The 20,869-nt window shown below is 41.9% G+C and overlaps 1 pseudogene; it reads right to left on the bottom strand.

The window, feature by feature from the left end:
* Positions 1-2,106: 2,106 nt before the first annotated feature.
* The window catches only part of LOC140633434 (aldo-keto reductase family 1 member C15-like), a 67,987-nt pseudogene continuing 49,224 nt past the window's right edge, over positions 2,107-20,869 (bottom strand).

Genomic DNA, 20,869 nt, shown 5'->3' with positions numbered 1-20,869 from the left:
ATGGGTGGGAAGAAGCAACTCAAAGGTCAGAAAGACACTGCTCTGGGAAATGGGAAGCTGCTGACCACCCCCCCTCCCACATTGTCTTGCTCTGAGAAGATATCCACTCCTTCCTCCCAATTCCTAAACCAAAAATGTCTGGAATCAACTCTGACTCTTTCCTTTCCCTTCACCATACATCCAATATGGTAGGTAGCCTTGTTGACTCAACCCATCAAATATATCCATATTCTAACAACTTCTGACCACATTTACTGCTCACGTTATGGTCTAAGCCAACATTATCTCTTATCTTCATGTCTACATGGAACCCTGAAAGAGGTTCCTCTTCCTCCTCTACATGAACACCCAGGTAATCCTGTTAAAACATGTCACCCAAGTAGCTTCTCTGCTCAGAACTCAGTATCTTTTTCCATTTCTCTCAGAACCAAAGTCCTTTGAAAGCCTGGATGACATACCCGCTCTCTGTTGGCTGTCCGGACCTCATCTTCTACACCTATCTCCTTTGGTCACCCAACTACACACAGTAGCCCACTTGTTGTCGCCTAAATATTGTAGGAACGCTCTTTCTTCTTGCCCTTGGCCTTTTCTGGTCCATGTCCAGGAATACTCTCCCACATACTCACCAAGCTCACTGTCTTGCCTTAATTTTTGCTCAAAAGTCGCCTTCTCAGTGGAATCTTTCCTAACCATGTTTTAAGAGCACTAAATGCTCCCCCTCTTCACCACTACCAATTCTCCTTCTTTGCCTCAGTTTTCTTCAAATCACCATCAAGAATCATCAAGGATGGATTTGCAAGCTAACAAATTAGCTTGTCCTGGTTTCATGGATGCCAATAGAAGGACAGCTTATTACTCACAGTAAAAGCTAAAGCTAAAGTAGCAGCGTCTTTTCTAGCTTTGTTGATATATAAGTTGACATATAACATTGTGTAAGCATGAGGCTTATGATATGATGATTTGACATATGTATATATTGCAAAAAAAAGTGTACGACCATAAGGTTTGCTGTGCTAGTTTCCTTGAACCCCCATCTCCATCGGGTGGAATGAAGGGGACCAGGTGAGACCTAAACACACAGTGGGTTGAGTTAGGAGAGAAAAATCTTGAGTCTAGGGAACCTGGATCAGTAGGCAGTAAGCACCCCTGCCTTTTCTCTGGAGGGAGATATTTTCTTTGTATTATGAAGCAGTAAACAGCCTTCCATGTCTCTGGCGGGGGCCACAATCTATATTCCAAGGCTATTTGCTGTATGAACTTCTTGAAAAAACAATAGTGTGGAATGAAGGGTCGCCACTGCCTCTGCTTCTGAGGAGTCCAGAGAGGTGAAAGACTGCAGAATTATCCCCCATTTATCCATTTCTAACAACTAAATATGCGTTATTTCCTTCATGGAATTCTTCTTCTGCTGGACTACAAACTCGAGACATTTCTCATTTTAATTTCATTCTCATCTGTTTTATTTATTGATAAAACAATGTCTGGCACATAAAGGATGTCCATAAAGGTGTGCTGCATGGATAAATGGATGAATGGTAAAATACACAAGAACTAATCACACTGCCAAAATACACGCAGATGATTGAGAAACTAAATAAATCCCTGAGATGCATTGCTTTACCACAAGCCAAATATAACACCAGAACTTTTTAATCTTATTTTAATGACTTGGAAAAGGACTGAGGCTAACCAACAACATTTATACAAGACTGTATGATGAAGATTATTTCAATTTTGTAAACAAACACATACACATATGTATAGGAAAATCAAGAAGGAAAACGCACCAAAAGTTAAGTATTTTTATTTTTTAACGTTTTTTTTTTAAATGAGCTAATTATGGGTTAACTGTGTTCTCTATCCTTTGTCTTTATTTCCCAATGTTTCCGTAATTTTTATGTATTATTTTGATTATCAGGAAAAACCAACATGTTTATTTTGAAGTCTTTATTATTTCTTTCTTTTTTCTTTTTTTTTTTTTTTTTTTTTTTAAGAAAGAAAGGCAAAGCAGCCTGAAACCACAGGTTTCTTTCTTTCTTTCTTTTTTCTTTCTTTCTTTCTTTCTTTCTTTCTTTCTTTCTTTCTTTCTTTCTTTCTTTCTTTCTTTCTTTCTTTCTGTCTTTTTTCACAGACTGCTTTTAATCCCCTCCACCACTCACAGAAGTCCTCTCCGAGCCCTGGAAATGAGAAACTCTGGTAGAGCGAATGGTGATAGCTCATGGTCAGTATTCTCCAGAAAATGGGTAATGAGAATGATCGGCAGCACTACAAGAGAAGGAGGGACATGAGCTTGCCGCTTTTGCCCCCCACTGTCCCAGAAGGTTTCTTTGGGGCTGCTGGCAGGCTAGGCTAACACCTCCAAATCCACAGCCACATCCCCCTGGTTCTGCCCCAGGCACATGAGCACTGAGGCTCCCAAGCCACATGCAAACCCCCACGCACGTGTAACACAAACACCAGAGTGACACAGGGCCTGACCTAGGTGGCAGTTTACAAGAGGGGGTGAGTACTGGGGTGCGAATACTGTAGTCACTTCATCCCCAGGGGGAACCGGCCCGTATATGGTGAGAACAGTCACAGGATTTTGCTGTTTTTTTTTTCGTACATGCATTCAGCAAATATATAAAGAGCTCCCTCAACAACATATGGTCCCTCTATTAAGGAACTGCCAGTCTGTTGAGGAGGTAAGATGCACCCCTAAATAACCATACCTGCAAAAAGTGATCAGACTTCTTAATTTATAATTTAAGAGAATACTTGCTGTTCAGTAATGAGTATTACTGATGATCTTTCTTTGAAAACTAAATTCTTATTCTATAACTAAAATAACTAAAATCTTATTCCCTTTGTCTCTAACCTTGCGAACCCTCCCAATTTGACTAGTCTTCCTTCTCCTGGATCCTGAGACCCTCCTGCAGTAATTGAACAACTGGAATGTGAATAAGTCGTAGTCAAAGGAGGCAGGGGCTCCCCAGGGGACACCTCCTGATGGACAAAGGCCACCCGAGAGTATGTCTTGACTCAGAGACCGGAGAAATCCAAAGGATCTTATCTGTATATGACTGGGGACACATCTGTCACCAACTTGAAGGTCAATTAATTTCATGACCCATTTATAATCAGTTCAGTGGCATTACATAGCTAAGAAAAGGTCAATGAAAAGATGTATTTGAAACAAATGGATCTGAAAGAAATAGGGGAAGGATTACCCACTAAGGAAAAAAACACATTTGCCTTCCTAGGTCATGCTCCTCCATAAAAATATTAACATTACATTTACAATTATATTAGGATAAAAATAAATAGAATCCAGGCTGCACTGATTATTATATAATCATTATTAATGAGATTATTTTTCTTCTGATTTTTATTAAAGATTTTATTTATTTGAGAGAGAGAGAGAGAGAGAGAGGGAGAACGTGAGCAGAGAGGAGGGGTAGGAGAGAGAGAAACAGACTCAATGCTGAGCAGAGAGCCCTAAAAGGGACTTGATCCCATGATCCTAGGATCATGACCTGAGCCAAAGACAGACACTTAACCAACTGAGACAACCAAGCACCCAATTCTTTCTCCTGATTTTAAAAAGAATTAAAGATGAAGCATTTTGATAGGCCCCCCCAAAGTACAGTGCGTTGAGGGCGCTGTGCCTCTGTGTCTAACAGATAAGTCAACCCCGAGTGGAAGTACACCAGGCCCAAGGACTAGGGCATGAAAATAGCGAATTCCCAATGATGCAGGCGTTAGCAGTTCTGTTCTGGGGCCCCACTCACACTGCCATCGGGTCAGAGGCTGAGGTCTGGAGTCAACCTCCAGGTTGAGGTCTACAGGAAGCCCCCATTTTACTGCTGCACAGAAATCAGGCCTTTAGTCCTGATTTAGGGCAGCTGAGTCCCTCTACTGACCTCCACACTACAGAAAACAACTAACAATCCATAAAACACAACGTACAAGTCACTTACAATAGTAGTTTGAAATATCGAAAATTTCTGTTGAGGCCTTCAATTGCTTTCATGTCTTCTGGAGTCAATTCAAAGTCAAAAACCTGGAAGGAGGGATAGAACCAGATTGAACTCTCCCCCAATATAGCTGGCTTCTACCTGGGAGCTTGAGTTCTTCCCAGCTGTGTGGGAGTAAGGGACAGGAATGAAGATGGAAGGGGCACATTCTGAAGGGGCCTGAGTTCACCTCCCACACTTCTTCCCCACCCCCTCTCCTCTGATCCACTCCCACAAAAGAAAGGCTTATAACTCACAATCTCAAATCTTTTTAATTGAACTGCTTGTAACAGAAAAGAAAACAATTATTTTTGTCCAACCAAAGGCACAGCTGGACAAAAATATCTGTGGAATCAACCAAAGTGTAATCAGGTTTTTCCTTCCCCTACAATATGATGCAACCTTGAGCTTAATCAAGCATTGGAAGGAAGATCAGCTCCCCTGTGAAGGTCTCTTCAAGAATCTGTTGATGAGAAAAAGGCATCTCCTGATCAACTGTTCAGTCACACCACCTGCTCATCCCAACGCCAAGTACCATTCTCTTCCTAGTCATGTTTACTCTTCCCTATGAAATAAAAATCTTTCTGATTGATCTCTGAGACACTTACATTCAGAGAGTTCTCCCTACAGTCTCTCTTACTTATGTCCAGATTTGTTTTTATTTGAAGATATATAACACCTAATTGAGAGGGCATTCAGAGCGAAGGAGACAGATCTTTGGTAAGAAATATTAAAGCAGAAGTCATTATTTCATCCAGGGGACAATTTTTTGGAAAACTTGGTGCATCTATCTATCTACCTATCTATTATCTGGACATCCATCTATCAATCATCTTACAAATATACTGCAGAAGTGATATGTTGTCATGGGATATATATTAATACATTGAGTTGAACTGAAAAATAAAACAGGATCTTTTCCTGATTTAACAATGAGATTAGATTTGCCTATTGGATATTTCCATAAATTGAATGAACTAAATCTATGGCTTCGAGGTTTTTTTTTTAAGATTTTATTTATTTATTCATTAGAATACACAGAGAGGAGAGAGAGAAAGAGGTAGATACACAGGCAGAGGGAGAAGCAGGCTCCATGCAGGGAGCCTGACGTGGGACTCAACCCCGGGTCTCCAGGATCGCCCTGGGCTGAAGGTGGTGCTAAACCGCTGAGCCACCGGGGCTGCCCGGCTTCAAGGTTTTGAAGCAAATACCTTATAAATAATATGCTCCACAATATCATCTTTTGCAAATATAGAACTCATGACGAAATTTTCCTTGTCATTAGCACAGGCTAGGGATCCCATGGTTTTTCACAATTCTCAGAAATTCACTATAAAGTAAATTAAAGACAACAGGCTGATCAAAAGCATAGGAAGATATATGAGAGAGGGTGTATGGCAACACTACTCATTCACTAGTTAATTTGTTTGGTCCATAAACTTATACCAGGCTTCCTACCTAGAGCCAGGAGCTCTATTGGGGGAAAAAGTGTTACGAGATGACCCAGAGAGCATCACTACACTTAGGGTTCTCACAGTCTGGAGAGCACACTGACATATAAACCATCAATTTGAGTTTAATAAGGAAAACCCCACAAAGCCATGCCAAGTGCTATGGTGGCCAAACTGTGCTGATGGTCATACAGAGCAGTTCCTCCTATTGGGTTTGATATTGAAACACAAATTGGAGTTCATCAGATAGAGAAGGTAACAAAGAGGAACCAGGGTTTTAAAAGTTCTTTACTGCATGGAGGGCCTCCTATAAGGAGAACAGAGATAAAATGTATTCAGGATCACACAACTAGGAAGAGGCAAAGCCAGAGCTAGAAACCATAAAGCCTAGGGCTCTGGGTCATGCTCTCTCTCCTACCTGCCAAGCTGTCCCATCGCACATGGGGAGAGATACCTAGGAATGAATGAACATGGGCACATTCTGAAAAGCAAGAGAGCTAGTCCCCAACACAGCACCCATTCCTTACTTTGGAAAAAATACTGCTGGGCCTATCCTCAAAGTTCTCTTTGATTCTCCTCTCATTGAAGCTCTTGACCAGGACCACCACCTCTTGCTACAGTTGGAAGCACAAGGCCACTTGGCCTGGGTTTCTTTTTTTTTTTTTTTTTGGCCTGGGTTTCTATTGTGTTTCTTAGCAATGGCATTCAAAATTGGTTCCTCCAAGAGAGACGGGCTACCCCCTTCCACCCTAAGAATAAAAAACAAAACCCACAGATCTGAAGGGTGTAGAACTGAATATATAGAGTGTTCTGTCACTTTTCCCCAGATTCCCCAGGCAACTGAAAGAAGTAGGTACAATACAATATGATTAAAAGAGAGTTTTGTGTATATTCTTAGTGATTCATTCATCATTACAACAAACTGGAAACAATTAATGTTTCCATCAACGGGTGAATGGAGACACAACTTGTGGTACATGTGTCCATACGATGAACTATTACACAGCAGCAAATAGGAATGAGCTAGACACTTGAAGCAACATGGATACATTTCAACAGATACTATGCTAAGCCAAAAAAGCTGGACCCAAAGAGTATGTAGTCTATGACTTCTTTTATGTCCAAAGGGTATGTACTCTATGACTTCTTTTATTTATGAAGTCCTGAAACATACCAAACTAATCAAAGTTGAAAGGGGGAAATTAGGAAGATGATACAGAAGAAAACAGTATGGAGGTTCCTCAAAAAGTTAAAAATAAAACTAGCTTACAGTCCAGCAGTCACACTTCTGGGTATTTACCCAAAGAATACAAGAACTTATCCAAAAGGGTACATGCACCCCTGTATTTATAACAACATTATCTACAACAGCCAAGATGCAGAAGCAGCCCAAGTGTCCAACAACTGCTGAATGGGTAAAGATGTGGTGTATATACACAGTGGAATATTACTCACCCATCAAAAAGAATGAAATCTTGCCATTTGCAATGACATGAATGGAGCTGGAGGTATTATGCTAAGTGAAATAAACCAGTCAGAGAAAGACAAATACCTTATGATTTTATTCATGTCGAATTTAAGAAACAAAACAAGCAAAGAGAAAAAATAAGAGGGGGAGAGAGAGAGAGTGAGAGAGAAATCAAGAAACAGACTCTTAACTACAGAGAAGATACTGATGGTCACCAGAGAAGAGGAGGGTGGGGGGATGGGGAAAATAGGTGAAGGGGACTAAGGAGTGCACTTGCTGTGATGAGCACGGAGTAATGTATAGAATTGTTGAATCACTGTATTGTACACTCGAAATTAATGTAACACTGTATGTTAAGTAACTGGAATTAAAATAAAAACTTTAAAATAAAAGAAAGATGGTGAGGAAGAATTGATTGGGAAGAAACACAAAAGAACTCTCTTAGGAGACAGCAAGGTTCTGTATCATGGTATGGGTGTGGGTTATACTGTACATCCACACGTCAGAATTATATGGCTAAGAGTGATGCACAACAAGCTGTGCAGATTTTACCATAAAATCACTTAATAAATGATATTCGGAGTGGAGGTGGGAGTAGACGAATGCATGGATGAAACAAGATTGAAAGATTGTGGGTGATTTTTGAAGCTTGGTGATGGTACATGGGAATTCACTACAGGATCGTGTTTACTTTCTTATGTTTGAATCTTTCCACATTAAAATGTTAATGAGGATCCCTGGGTGGCGCAGCGGTTTGGCGCCTGCCTTTGGCCCGGGGTGCGATCCTGGGGACCCGGGATCGAATCCCACGTCGGGCTCTCAGTGCATGGAGCCTGCTTCTCCCTCTGCCTGTGTCTCTGCCTCTCTCTCTCTCTCTCTCTGTATGACTATCATAAATAAATAAATAATTAATTAAAAAAATAAAATAAAATGTTAATGAAAGTGTTTCATCATCATAGAGTTGCTAGCATAAGTTCACTCTGACATTCTCATTACCAGGTTGGGCCCTTTTGGGATCCAAGGGTGCTGTAGGCAACTAGAACGGTATCCTTGGACTTGCAGAAAACTTCAGGAGCTAGCTCTGGTTGAGGTAAAGGCGACACTCCACATGCAAATTGCCAAGATCAAAATACATATGCCAATAACATGTAAATTTAGAAAGTCCTTTGAAGAGATATCCAATAGTCTATGAACATATAGTCTGTGTTTTCAGATTAGTAATATTTTTCCTGTCCTTCTGAAATACCTTCAGATGCTATCAATTTTCAGAAAGGATAAAACAATCGTCTTCTTCTTCTTCTTCTTCTTCTTCTTCTTCTTCTTCTTCTTCTTCTTCTTCCTCTTCCTCTTCCTCTTCCTCTCCTTCTCCTTCTCCTTCCTCTTCTCCTTCTCCTTCTTCCTTTTCTTCTTCTTCTTAGTAGGGTCCACACCCAGCACAGAGCCCAATGCAGGGCTTGAACTCATGAGATCATGAGCCTGAGATCGAGGCTGAGCTGAGATCAAGAGTGGGATGCTTAGGTGACTGAGCCACCCAGGCACCTCTCTTCTTATTTTTTTATTAGTGTTTAAAATGATTAGAGGCTGTTATGCTCAAGTTGGGGCCTCTAAATGCCATTTCCTACTAAAAGAAACCAAGAATCCTTAGAAAGCTGGCTGACTCTAGGTCTGAACAAAAAAGCTACAGATTGATCCTAGAACATCTTACAGTCCTGAGAGTAAAGACACTGGGGAAGACAAAGAGGCAGGCCAAAGGAACAGGGGCTCCCATGAGTAGGCTCCTGCTGATCAAAATGGTGACGATTTGACCATGGATAAGAATAGCAACTGCACCGGGTGGGAAAGCATCCTATTCTATCTGTTCACACTCATGAATTCACAATGACCTGTATATGTGATCACATCTCTTTAGATATAACCTCCAGTTTATTTTTTTAAGATTTTATTTATTTATTCATTCATAAGAGACACAGAGAGGCAGAGACACAGAAGGATAAGCAGGCTCCCTTGGGGAGTCCGGTGCAGAACTTGATCCCAGGACCCCAGGATCACACCCTGAGCCAAAGGTAGACGCTTAACCCCTGAGCCACCCCGGCATCCCTAACCTCCAGTTTAGAGGAAGCACAAAGCCACCCCGGCATCCCTAACCTCCAGTTTAGAGGAAGCACAAAGACCAAATAACACATCAAACTGTATCACATCAGTCAGTAAAACCAACTGTGCAGAAAAATTTAAAGAAAAAAAAGGGCTTAGTTTCTTTCACAAATAGAAGGAGAAAAGGAGGAAGACAAAGGGAAGGAAGGAAGGACAGAGGGACATATTTTAACACATTTTAAATTATTTTCTGCAAATAGATTCCCAGAAGTAAAATAGCTAAGATGAAAAGTATAATATTTGAATGGTTTCTTGCTTCATTTTCAAGCTCTTTTACAAAAGGGCAATCCAACTTCACAATGTCATAATGTTTGAAAGTTTGTACCATATGATGCTATTTTTAAAAATTATTTAATGATGACTTATTCCTTTCCTCACTCTCCACCCCACTCATCCTCCCAGGCGTCTCCCTCACCACTGCTCCTGTGGGCTTTCCCATGCAGCCTGTATCATGAAGTCCAATGGCTTTTTCCACCTCTATTTGGACTGGCTGCTCCTCGCCAAGACACACACACACACACACACACACACACACACACACACCCATGTCCCACTCAAACTTTTTCAACCCTCTTCTTTGGCTTCTACCATGTTCCCTGTCCCTATTTTGCAGCTCATATTCAATCTCCTAACCAGTGTTTCTTTGCCTGATCCTTAATTGTTTGTTGACTTTCTTGCCCTCTTCCTGTTTGTCCTATTCCAGAATAAACTGGATATTTACCTCAGGAATGCTAACTCATTTCTGTGAGTTTAATTACCACCCATAAAGCAATGACTCCAAAATCTGCACCTCCAGCCCTGACGGGCTTCCCGAGCTCCAGACCAGCACTGCTGTCTTCCAACATCAGCTTCCACTTAACATCTTTGAGAAGGGACATCAGGCATCTGAGAAGTGGAAATAATACCCTTCCTACTCCCCTCAACTTGTTCCTCATTTGGCCTTTTCCTCTTTTCATAAAAGGAACAATCTCCTATGCAGTAGCCTTGAGCCAGTAACTTGGGTCCTGCACATTTAGGAAGAAGGTGTGAAGGGCAGGAAGCAAGGTGGTCTCTGGTGGGCTGTGGGCTCACCTGGTTGCAGACAGGCTTGGACTTGAGCCCTGGCTTCTTCATGATCATTTCCAGCTGCTTGTGGTTGAAATTGGATACCCCAATGGACCTGGTTAAACCTGCATCTTTACACTTCTCCAGGGCTTGAGGGGGAGGGAAACATGTGGCAAACTTTTAGTGTACTTGGGCCCTTGCATTTGACACTGAACTTAAAAAATCAGGAAATCTCTTCTAATATATATAATGATTTGACTGAACTAGTTTTATCACTTACATATGCTATGTCCTAAGATATGTTATTGCTCTGCACATGTTTTATTTCGTTGAGCCCATTACATGCACAAATGGGACAACAAACAGATGTTAAAAAGCTTTTAAGTTTCCCCTCATCACCCCACTCTCTTTCATGGCACTGTTTTTGCTATTAGGCCTGTAATTGTTCTTTAACAAATGGTGTCAGAGTCAAAGGTAAAGAGAAACTCAGGTTTTCCTCCAAGGAAAGGTCTTTCTGCTTCCTCTTTCCTTCAGTGTTGAAAAAAGCATATGGAATGGGATACACATTGCAGGCTTGGCTCCTACAGCGCCCCCCCTTCTGCTAAGTCAGACAGCTGCCCATCCCTCCCTCTGTGGGGATACAGCTCTACCCCCTTTTGAACTTACTGCTGACAATCCCCCTTATGAGGTTCGCAGGCCTAACCTGACCCATGGAGCAAAGAAACCCCCACTTAGAACCACGGAAGTTAGGTTAAAAATAGACCTTGAGTCCATCCTGCTCAACTCCCTTGCTTTACAACTGAGAACAGTGAGGTATATCAAGGTTTAACGACTTGAGGGCAGACAACTAGAGGATTCGAACCCGTGTCTCTTGACTCCCTACCCAGTGGCTTCTACCTCCCCGCACCCCTCTTGGGTCCAGTAGCCGTACTTCCTGCCCAGGTGTCATGCAGATCTACTGTCTCTAAAATAACCTCCCCGTTGGCACTGTTGGGCATAATCTCCTCTTCAGGCTGGAATACAGAGGGAAAACAGGAGGAAAAAGAAGTTGTTTGTTTCTTCGTTTTTAAGAATGACCTTTCTGAAAAAAAAAAAAAAAAAAAAAAGAATGACCTTTCTGGTGCCTAAGGAGCTTGGTCACATGACCTTTAAGCGGCTGTGATTACTAATCAGAGTGTGTGTGTGAATGTGTGTACGCAAGTGTGTGTGTATGCTGTGGAGAAGAAATGTAGGAAAAGGAGAACAACAGTCATCTGAGAGACTGTAGCAAAGAATCTCTCCGCCTTTCTATCCACACACATCCCTGAACTCTCTTAAGAATCCACTTTCCTACTGTTAGAATTGATTTCACAGAGTTTGGATGATAGGAACCCCTTACACTATTAGGCAATGTGTTTCAGCTCCAGTTTACAATAACCCAAGTCAGAGATGGTGAGGTTACCAGACATGGTCAGTAACTGCCCACTCTGATGAGAGGTTGGATCAGTGAAGCCCAAAGAAGCCCAGTGGTGCAGTATGGACCATCCCAAGGTACCTCATCATGATTGGGCTGAGAGGTGCAAATGGGAGAGACTTTCCCCCTAAAGATGGGGGTTTCCCACCACCTCTCTGCAGTCAGTTATAACTTAACATTCTAGATAGTCCAAGACGGTAGAGGAGTAGGAGACCTTAGTTTCGTCTGGTCCCAGGAATTCAGCTATATAGCCATCAAATCATTCTGAACACCTGTGAACTCAACTGGACATCTAAGAAAAGAAAGACTGTGAATCTACAAATAGAAAAGCAACCACTTTCTGCAAGAATGACAAGATGGAAAAACGTATCTCAAAAAAGAGAACAAGAGGCAGTACTGATTGCCAGGGACCTAATTGGTATGGATATAAGTAAGATGTCAGAACTAGAGTTCAGAATAACAATTATAAAGATACTATCTGGGGAGCACCTGGGTGGCTCAGTTGGTTAAGCATCTGCCTTCAGTTCAGGTCATGACCCCAGGGTCATGGGATCAAGCCCCACATCCAGCTCTCTGCTCAGTGGGGACCCTGCTTCTCCTTCTCTCTCTGCCTAACACTCACCCTGCTGTGCTCTCACTCTCTCTTTCAATCTTTCAAGTAAATAAATAAAATCTTTTTTAAAAAAGATACCAGCAGGACTTGAAAAAAGCATAGAAGACCCTAGAGAATCCCTTTCTGGAGAAACAAAAGACTAAAATCTAATCAAGTCAAAATCCAAAAGGCTATTTCTCAGATGCAACAAAAAAATTGAGCCTCTAACTATTAGGATAAATGAGGCAGAAGAGAGAATTAGTGATATAGAAGACAAAATGGTGGAAAACCAAGAGACTGAGAAAAAGAGAGATAAACAACTACTGGATCATGAGGGAAGAATCTGAGAGATAAACGATACTATAAAGTGAATCAATATTAGAATAATTGGGATCTCAGAAGAAGAGGAAAGAGACAGAGGGACAGAAGGTATATTGGAGCAAATTCTAGTAGAGAACATCCCTAATCTGAGGAAAGAAGCAGTCATTCAAGTCCAGGAGGCACAGGGAACCTCCACCCTCCCAAATCAATAAAAATAGGTCAACATCTTGACATATAATACTGAAACTTGTAACTTTTTTCACAGAACTGGAATAAATAATCCTAAAATTCAAAAAGTTGAAAACAGAGCTACTCTATGACCCAGCAATTGCACTACTAAGGATTTACCCCAAAGATACAAATGTAGTTGTCCAGAGGGACAACTGCACCCTAATGTTTATAGAGGAAATGTCCACAATAGCCAAACTATGGAAAGAGCCCTGATGTATATCTATTGACAGATGAATGGATAAAGAAAATGTGGTTTATGTATATACATATAATGGAATACTACTCAGCCATCAAAAAGAATGAAATCTTGCCATTTGCAACAATGTGGATGGAACTAGAAAGTATTATACAAAGCAAAATAACTCAATCAGAGAAAGACAAATGCTATATGATTTCAGTCATATGTGGACTTTAAAAAAGAAAACAAGATCATAGGGGAAGAAAGGAAAATATAAAACAAGACAAAATCAGAGAGGGAGGCAAAGCATAAGAGACCCTTAATCATAGGAAACAAACTGAGGGTTGTTGGAGGGGAGGCAGATGGAGGGAATGGGGTAACTGGGTGATGGACATTAAGGAGGGCAATGATGTAATGCACACTGGGTGTTACATAAGACTGGTGAGTCACTGACCTCTACCTCTGAAACTAATAATAAATTATATGTTAATTAATTGAATTTAAATAAAGATCTTTATAACTATTAAAAAATTATTCAACATTCTTGAGGATACTGATCGCTAAGGGACCACAGACAGGAACACATCATTTAGACATATAGGGCACTATCCTCAACTCTTTGAGGTGGAGGAAAAAAGATCATTGAATTTCAGTCATTACACAGGCTACGAGATGAGGATAAAAAAAAAAAATCTCAGTGGTGAAAGGACAGAAGTGTCAAGGTGAATCATAAGTCATGGAGCCAAACCCAAGCCTGCCTCTCAGTCAGAACCCAGAAAATGGGAAGGAGGTAACATGATGCAGCAGCAGTGATGACCATAACAAGGCATAACAAGAAAAGCAGAAGCTGACCTTCATAGCTATCGGCAAATGGATAATGAAGAGATCCACATAGTTCATCTGAAGTGCTTTCAGTGATCTTTCCAGGGCTGGTCGAACCAATTCAGGTCAAAGGAAAGTAGCCCAAAGCTGCAGTGACCAAAAGAAGTGATTTCACACATTTGGGGACCAAAATTAAGCACCTTTTTTACAAGATTGAGAAGTGAGTAACAAGCCACTGGGGTTATCTAAAAATAAGGGACACTGGGGCTAAATGTATCACTTGATGTGATCAGGGTCCTTCACGGGTACTGAGTTATATTTGAGTGATGGTAGGAAAACTGAATGGACATCAGTGGACCAAGGAGAGCAGCCCCAGCATCTCAGGGATCAGAAAAGTCATCTCTCAAAGGAGAGTCAGGAAGTGTCAGGCGAGGAGAATGGAATCTGCCATCCTGCCTGGAAACAGTTCTTCCTCTTTCTAGATATAGGATGTCCCTGATGGAGACACTCATAGGGTCATTCTGTAGAGACCCTCACTCTCTGGACATTGGAAGCACCATTTTCCACCTGAGAACATTTTACAAATTTTGGTAAGTTCAATGCTGACTTGAAGAATGTGTTTCTGAGTCAAGCTTCCTTTGCGGAGTACTAGGTCGACCACACTTGGATATGTCCTGTGACAACCTGCTGAAGAGCAAAAGGAGTGGAATCCAGTCTAGTGACTCAGCTGATCCGTACAACAGATAAAAAATATGCTTATCACTAGTAATGTTTCATGTGTGAATGGGGTTGCCCTCCTACCTCTCTCACAGGCTTCGATCAAAAGCAAGCCTTTTCTGTTCTTTACTTTTCTATCATGGGCCCCTACAATGTGAGAAGGAACAGAAGTTACTCAAACCAAGACCAAAGGTCATTCTTTTTTATTTTTTGCAAAATAACGTGTCTAGCAGTGACTTCTCATGACTCACCCACAGCACCTTGATGGTATAGAATATGTCCTCTCTCGTCACGGTCCCATCAGCAATCTTCTCTGATGGCCTTACCAACTTCCTCCTCATTTTGATAGACATATGCGGCATCAAACAGAAGGAAACCTACATCAATAGCCACTTTGGTGGCCTCACCAGCCTTGTTCTTAGGAACCTACAAAATATGAATTAGAAGTGCTGGTAATCCACCTGACTCAGAGAGAAGAAATGCACTTCCTTCATGTCATGTTGGCCAGCTGTTTCTACACATATCCTGCTACCTCGTGGGTGATGCAAGCCTCGGTAACAAGCCTGTACTCTGGAGGCACAGACAGGACCTCCAATCTCAGAAGAGTTAGTGAAACAGGCTTCACCATGGAACATGGAAAATCAAGTCTCATTCAATAAGGAATTAATCATATGGAAGTAACCAAAAGGAAGGCTTCTGACACTAGAAAAAACTTCTAAGGAACTAGATGTATGTAGATATAGTTACAGTTATAGAAGACAGAGACAGGATAAGGGGGTGACATGTATTTTGGGCTCAGAATTGAAAATGAGGCCATTGTAGCCATTCTCCATGTGAGAATGGAGATATATATGTTTTTATTTATTTATTTATTTATTTATTTATTTATTTATTTATTTATTTATTTATTTATATTTGTATCTCACATTTTCTTTATATATATATATATTTCTCTTTTATAAGATTTGTTTATTTGAGAGAGAAGTAAGAGACAGAAAGAGAGAGGGAGAGGAAGTGGGAGGGGCGGAGGGAGAGGAACAGAGAATCTCAAGCAGACTTCCCACTGAGTGTGGAACCCAACATGGGGCTCGATCTCAGGACCTGGAGATCATGACCTGAGCAGAAATCAAGAGCTGGCTGCTTACCTGACTGGGCTACCCAGGTGCCCCTATATATTTCTTTACACTCACACACACTCACACACATACACACAATGGAATATTATTCAGTTTTGAAGAAAGAAATCCTATCACTTGCAACAACATGGGTGAGACTGGAGGGCATTTATGCTCAGTGAGATAAGTCAGACAGAGAAAGACAAATACTGCATGATGTCACTTATATGTGGGATCTGAAAAAAAAAATTTCCTAGAAACAGAAAGTAGAAAAGTGATTGCCACGGGCTAGGAGCTGGGGAAATGGGGAGATGTTAGTACCAAGTTTCCACTATAAGACAAAGTCTGGGGAACTCATGTATAACATGGTAACTGTCCCTGATAACACTACTGTATAATTGAAATTTGTTAAGAGGATAGAAGATAAATGTAGAAAAGAAAGGGAGGGCATAAATATTTGACGTGAATATTCTCATAATGTAAACATATACCAAATAATCGTGTCATGCAGTTTAAATATCTTACAACTTTGTGAATTTTATCTCAATAAAGCTGATTTAAAAAAAGCCAATCAAGTGTACCAATTGGATTTAAAGGAAAAATAATGGCTCATTTTCAGGGAGATTGAGAGGGAAATAAAGGAGAAATATACTACAGGATGTCCATTATTGTGACACAATTGTCACTCTATCTGCTTGGCACTCAACATATCCATGTACACTCACCCAAAGACGTCTAGCCAGAAGCACCTATAACTCTGCCTGGGGATTTCTATGGCCACCAGTGTCTTTGGGAGAAGCTCTTAGTAATTAGGTAGAGAAGATGTGTTGACCACTGGGTGCAATTTAGCCTCTCTACCTGGCTCTATAGTCCTCATCCTATGGGCCCATGAATGGAACAGCCCTGCTGGGAGGGACTAAGACTACATGTGGGCTAACTGCATGGGCTACTTCTCACTAGAGCTCTTTACAATCATGCTGTTCATAAATGTGTGACCTGTCAGCAGCCTCAAAGACTGACAGCCAGTGTTCATAGGGTACCATTCCTCAAGGAGACAAGCCAGCCCTGGGATTGTATTAAACACCCCATCACAGTGAGGAGGGAAGCAAGCAATGCATCTTTACTGGACTACAACATTCTATGGATGAGTTTCTATGGATGTCCCTTTGCACAGTCCCTTGGCCAGCATTACTATACAGGGGCTCTCAGAGAGTTTGGTTTGTCCATACAGCATCCCGTGTACTGCTGCCTTGACCAAGGGACCCACTTTATAGTGAAGGATATGCTACAATCAGCACCTGACCACGGAGTCCATTGGTTTTCCAAAGATATTGCATCTTCCAGAAGCAACTGGCAGTACGTTGGACGGCTTCTTGATGGTACAACTACAAGTGCCAGGTTGGGAGGAATGACACTGTCGGTTAAGGACACTGCCATTTAAGAAGCGATATGGTATTTTGAACTAGTAACAATTATGTGATACCATAATCCTAACACCCGATTCAGTAACCAAGGGCTGGAAATACAAGTGTCCCCCTGAATCAGTGTGAGTTCCTCCAAATGGGGAAACTGAGGCAAGGATCCCAAACCAAGTAACTTACTGGAGAGGCAAAGGGTGTGCTGGGAGCAGTGTGAGCAAGTGGGAGAAGAAAGAGAGCCAGTAGATGCTGCTCCATCACAGTTTCCACTATGAACCCCAGGTTCACGTAAAATCTATGGCTCCCAAGAAGAGACAGACTGAGGATATTCATAGATAATTCCAGCCAGTGAATTGTTGTGGGCTGCTTCTGGACACTTTGCATAAGTCTCCGGCTGTCAGGTGAGGGGATGCAGATGTTGGCAGCTGGGAGCTAGGCTAAGTGCCAGGTGTTCAGAGGGAACGTATGAGTGGGACACCAACTGCACCTGCCACACACTGTCATCCCCACTCCCAGTCACCCACTTGGGAAATTTATGTTGCCCATTTGCTCAGCTTTAGGATCTGCCAGATTCATGATGCTGGTTCTGAGTAGGGAAACCCTCTTCCAGGTGACATAGGTAGGGTTCTACCTAACTAATGCCATGGCTGCCACCTTGTCCATCTCGTTTTATCAGAAGTAGACAGAGTGGTCCATAGACAAATACTGCATGATGTCACTTATATGTGGATTTCCACATTTCCACAATGGAGGCAGAGAGGAGTATGTCTGGAATTCAGAGAAGTTGCGAGGGCAGCTCTTGATGCTTCTGTGCCTGGTAAAGACTGTGAACGGACAATTTCAGCAATTACCACTGGCCAAGGTCATGGTAACCAGATGCTTAGACTCCCCCGTGATTACCCGGTTAGGCAGGCAGCCTAGAGCAGGAAGTGATGAGTGAGCACGACTGAAATCTAGAATGGCTGTCAGAAGGGACAAGGAATACACAGTGGCCCGCAGACCCAGCTGGAGCAGTGGGGAGTGTCCCCTGGTATAAGGCTTGATTTTGTCACTGCTATAAAGACATATAGACAGATTTTTTTAATGACAATTCATGAATAATTTTGAAATATCTTTCCAATTTTTAAAAAAGAATGTTTAAATTAATTCCCCTTTTCCCACAGGAAAACAGAAGCCCTCTGCCTGAAGTCCACACTCACTGTCATAGACAAGGGGACATGGGGCTGCCCCTCGGCCAGCGGGAAAGACTTCCGTGAAAGGATATGAGGCAGAAGCAAGTGTCTTCTACTCAAATGGAGTCATCACACTGCCCATTAGAATGCTTGAGTCTGACTTCAAGTCTCATTTAAGCTCAGCTCACCTCCCCCTGGAAGCCCTCCCAGCATGTCCCAGCTCACATCAGCCTCTTTTTGGAACCTCTCAATTCTTCCTGGCACTTAGCAATCTAACGTAGAGCCTTGTTAGCCTGTGCATCAAGTGTCTTTCTCAGCCAGAGAAAGCCCCACATAAGTGGAACTACCTTCTGTGCAAACTCCCACCACCACTAGGATAGACCACCAAGTAGAAGCTTAATCATGACTGTTGAATTAGCTAATTGATTTATTAATTAATAGCAGCATATTCTATCTGTACTTTCTTGATAGCCTCACTCACAAGATCAGAAGGCTTATTATTACTTTCTTCCCACCATGTCAAACACTGGGTTATTTATTCTAATATTTATCTGATAAAATCAACACACTGACTTCACATACAGTGGGCTAAGTGAGGCTGCCCCTTGGTCAGCATCAGAACTTCTACGAAAGGGCTGAGGACAGGACACAGGGCCAGATCCAGGAAAAATGACAGAAAGCAGGTAAATGCAGAGCAGAAGCCCCGAGACCTGACCCACTGCTCATCTGAGGAGCTGCTTTCACCTGAGACAACGTCCTCCCCTCGACAAACAGGCAATGGCTCTGGGAAGCCAGCACAACATCTCTGATAACTGCATCAAATTTCAAATGGGGAATGGCTTAGTGACTAAATCTGAGATACTCAGTTTGCATGTTTCCTGGAAAAGATGTTTGCCTCAACAAAAGAAGTCACCTGAGCAAGATGCTGGAACATGTCAACCTTCCTGTGCCAACAAACTTACCACAGAGCAGTCATTTTGTCATCCTGTCCTCCTGCACCCACTGGCTATCAGGGGTTTCTAACAAAGAGCAGAATGGCTCTGACCAAGATCGGGTGAGTGCAGGAGGAGCAGCCCAAGCTCAGATTTTTAAACAGGCGAGAAATTAGAAGAATAATGGCACTTACCCAGGCTAGTTGTTGAGGAATTAAAAAAATAATAATCATAATGCATGGAAAGCACTTAAAATACGCAGTAAGCATTCAGTATGCATTACAGTAACCAAAATAATAATAATAATAATAATAATAATAATAATCCACCCTCAAAATTATTACCTCTGAAACCCCAGAATCAATAGCTCATTATCCCACTTAGTATAAGCTTAGAGATCATGAAATGAAGGCCCAAATGAGTCCCAGGGTGCATGAGGGGTGTATGTCTGCTGACCACCCACCCAAGGCTGTTCATGGCCAACCCTCTGGTCCCCTGGGTTCTACCTATATCATCAGAAGCAGGAGTGCCAAACCCAAGCATCGGCATGACGTGCCCATCATTCAGTTGCACAGAACGACTCCGGTTGAGGTCCATCACCATCCACAGTCCCGGCTAATCTGACTCCATCTTTCCTTCCTTTTCCTGACAAAGACCCAAGAGAAGACAAGGCTCCAGTTAATGCTCTTTATTGCTACCAACAACAAAAGGATAGGTAAGGCTGGGCTCACAGATTCCAGCGATTGCCAGATGAAGCTGGAATCAATCCAATGACTTTCATGTCATCCTTTCAGGTCTCTGCAGGCATCTCTTACAGGAACAGCAGCCAGAAATGTCATTTCTTTCCAATTAGCTTGTATCAAAAGAGAGAACCCATGTGGCTCAGAGTGGTCACAGACAAGCTAGGTTTGTGTTTTTGGCAGTTCTAACATGCCATCGAAAGCCTCTGGTCACTGTGAGTCAGCAGTATTTTTTTAAAGAGGGGATGGGTGGTATTTCAAATAACAGCAAAGCAGGAATTTCCAATACCAAATACACAGGCAGGTCAAAGTTTCACTCCTCTTGGTTTTCCTACAGAATGCAATGCCAGGTACTAATCACATACACCATGCATGGCCCTTAGCCTTTTATAGGAGGGAGGGGATTCTCAACTCTCCAGGTGGTTCTGGGAGCCAAGGCTGGCATTGCTCACTCAGTTAGATGATGGCAGGAAGAAGAGCAAAAGGGGTTCCCCGTGTCCAGATCACTGAACATTACTGGGTCATCCCCAGTGTAGACTCTGGAAGGGGAAGTTAGCTCTGTGTCCTTTATTATGCCATTGAAGGTAGAAATGATGAGCCCATGGCTACACCCAATGGCAATCTTCCTTTATCTTCTTAGGACACTGATGGTCAAGCTTCTCGTCAATCATGTTTAGGGAAAAATTAAAAGTAAAATCTCCTGCCAACATAGAAAACTCCTCTCCATGCATGCAGAAAAGGAAGCAAATGGTTTTATTATGGAATGTTCATTAAACCAGATTGCAATGAACATTACAGGTAATCTGCTAATGAAATTACAAAGACAAAAAGAAATTTCATCCCTTTATATGAATAAGGAGATATATCTTCAAGACGAACAATAGCTTGTCCTTAGGTAAGAGGGTTTAACACCACCATTGGCAATGCATTATTGTTTATAGTTCAATTCCAAATTCATGTGGCAATTGGGGCAACTATCTGTGCTAGTTAATTGACTTTTTCTGAAGGAAAATAAAACTTCTATGACAACAGGCAATTATAGCCTGGAGCAAGGGGCCCAGTGGGAAAG

The sequence above is a fragment of the Canis lupus genome, chromosome 5, assembly GCF_048164855.1.
Source record: "Canis lupus baileyi chromosome 5, mCanLup2.hap1, whole genome shotgun sequence".
NCBI classification, from domain to species: Eukaryota; Metazoa; Chordata; class Mammalia; order Carnivora; family Canidae; genus Canis; species Canis lupus.
The sequence above is the reverse complement of the archived record's forward strand: the minus strand, read 5'-3'. Positions and strand labels throughout refer to the sequence as shown.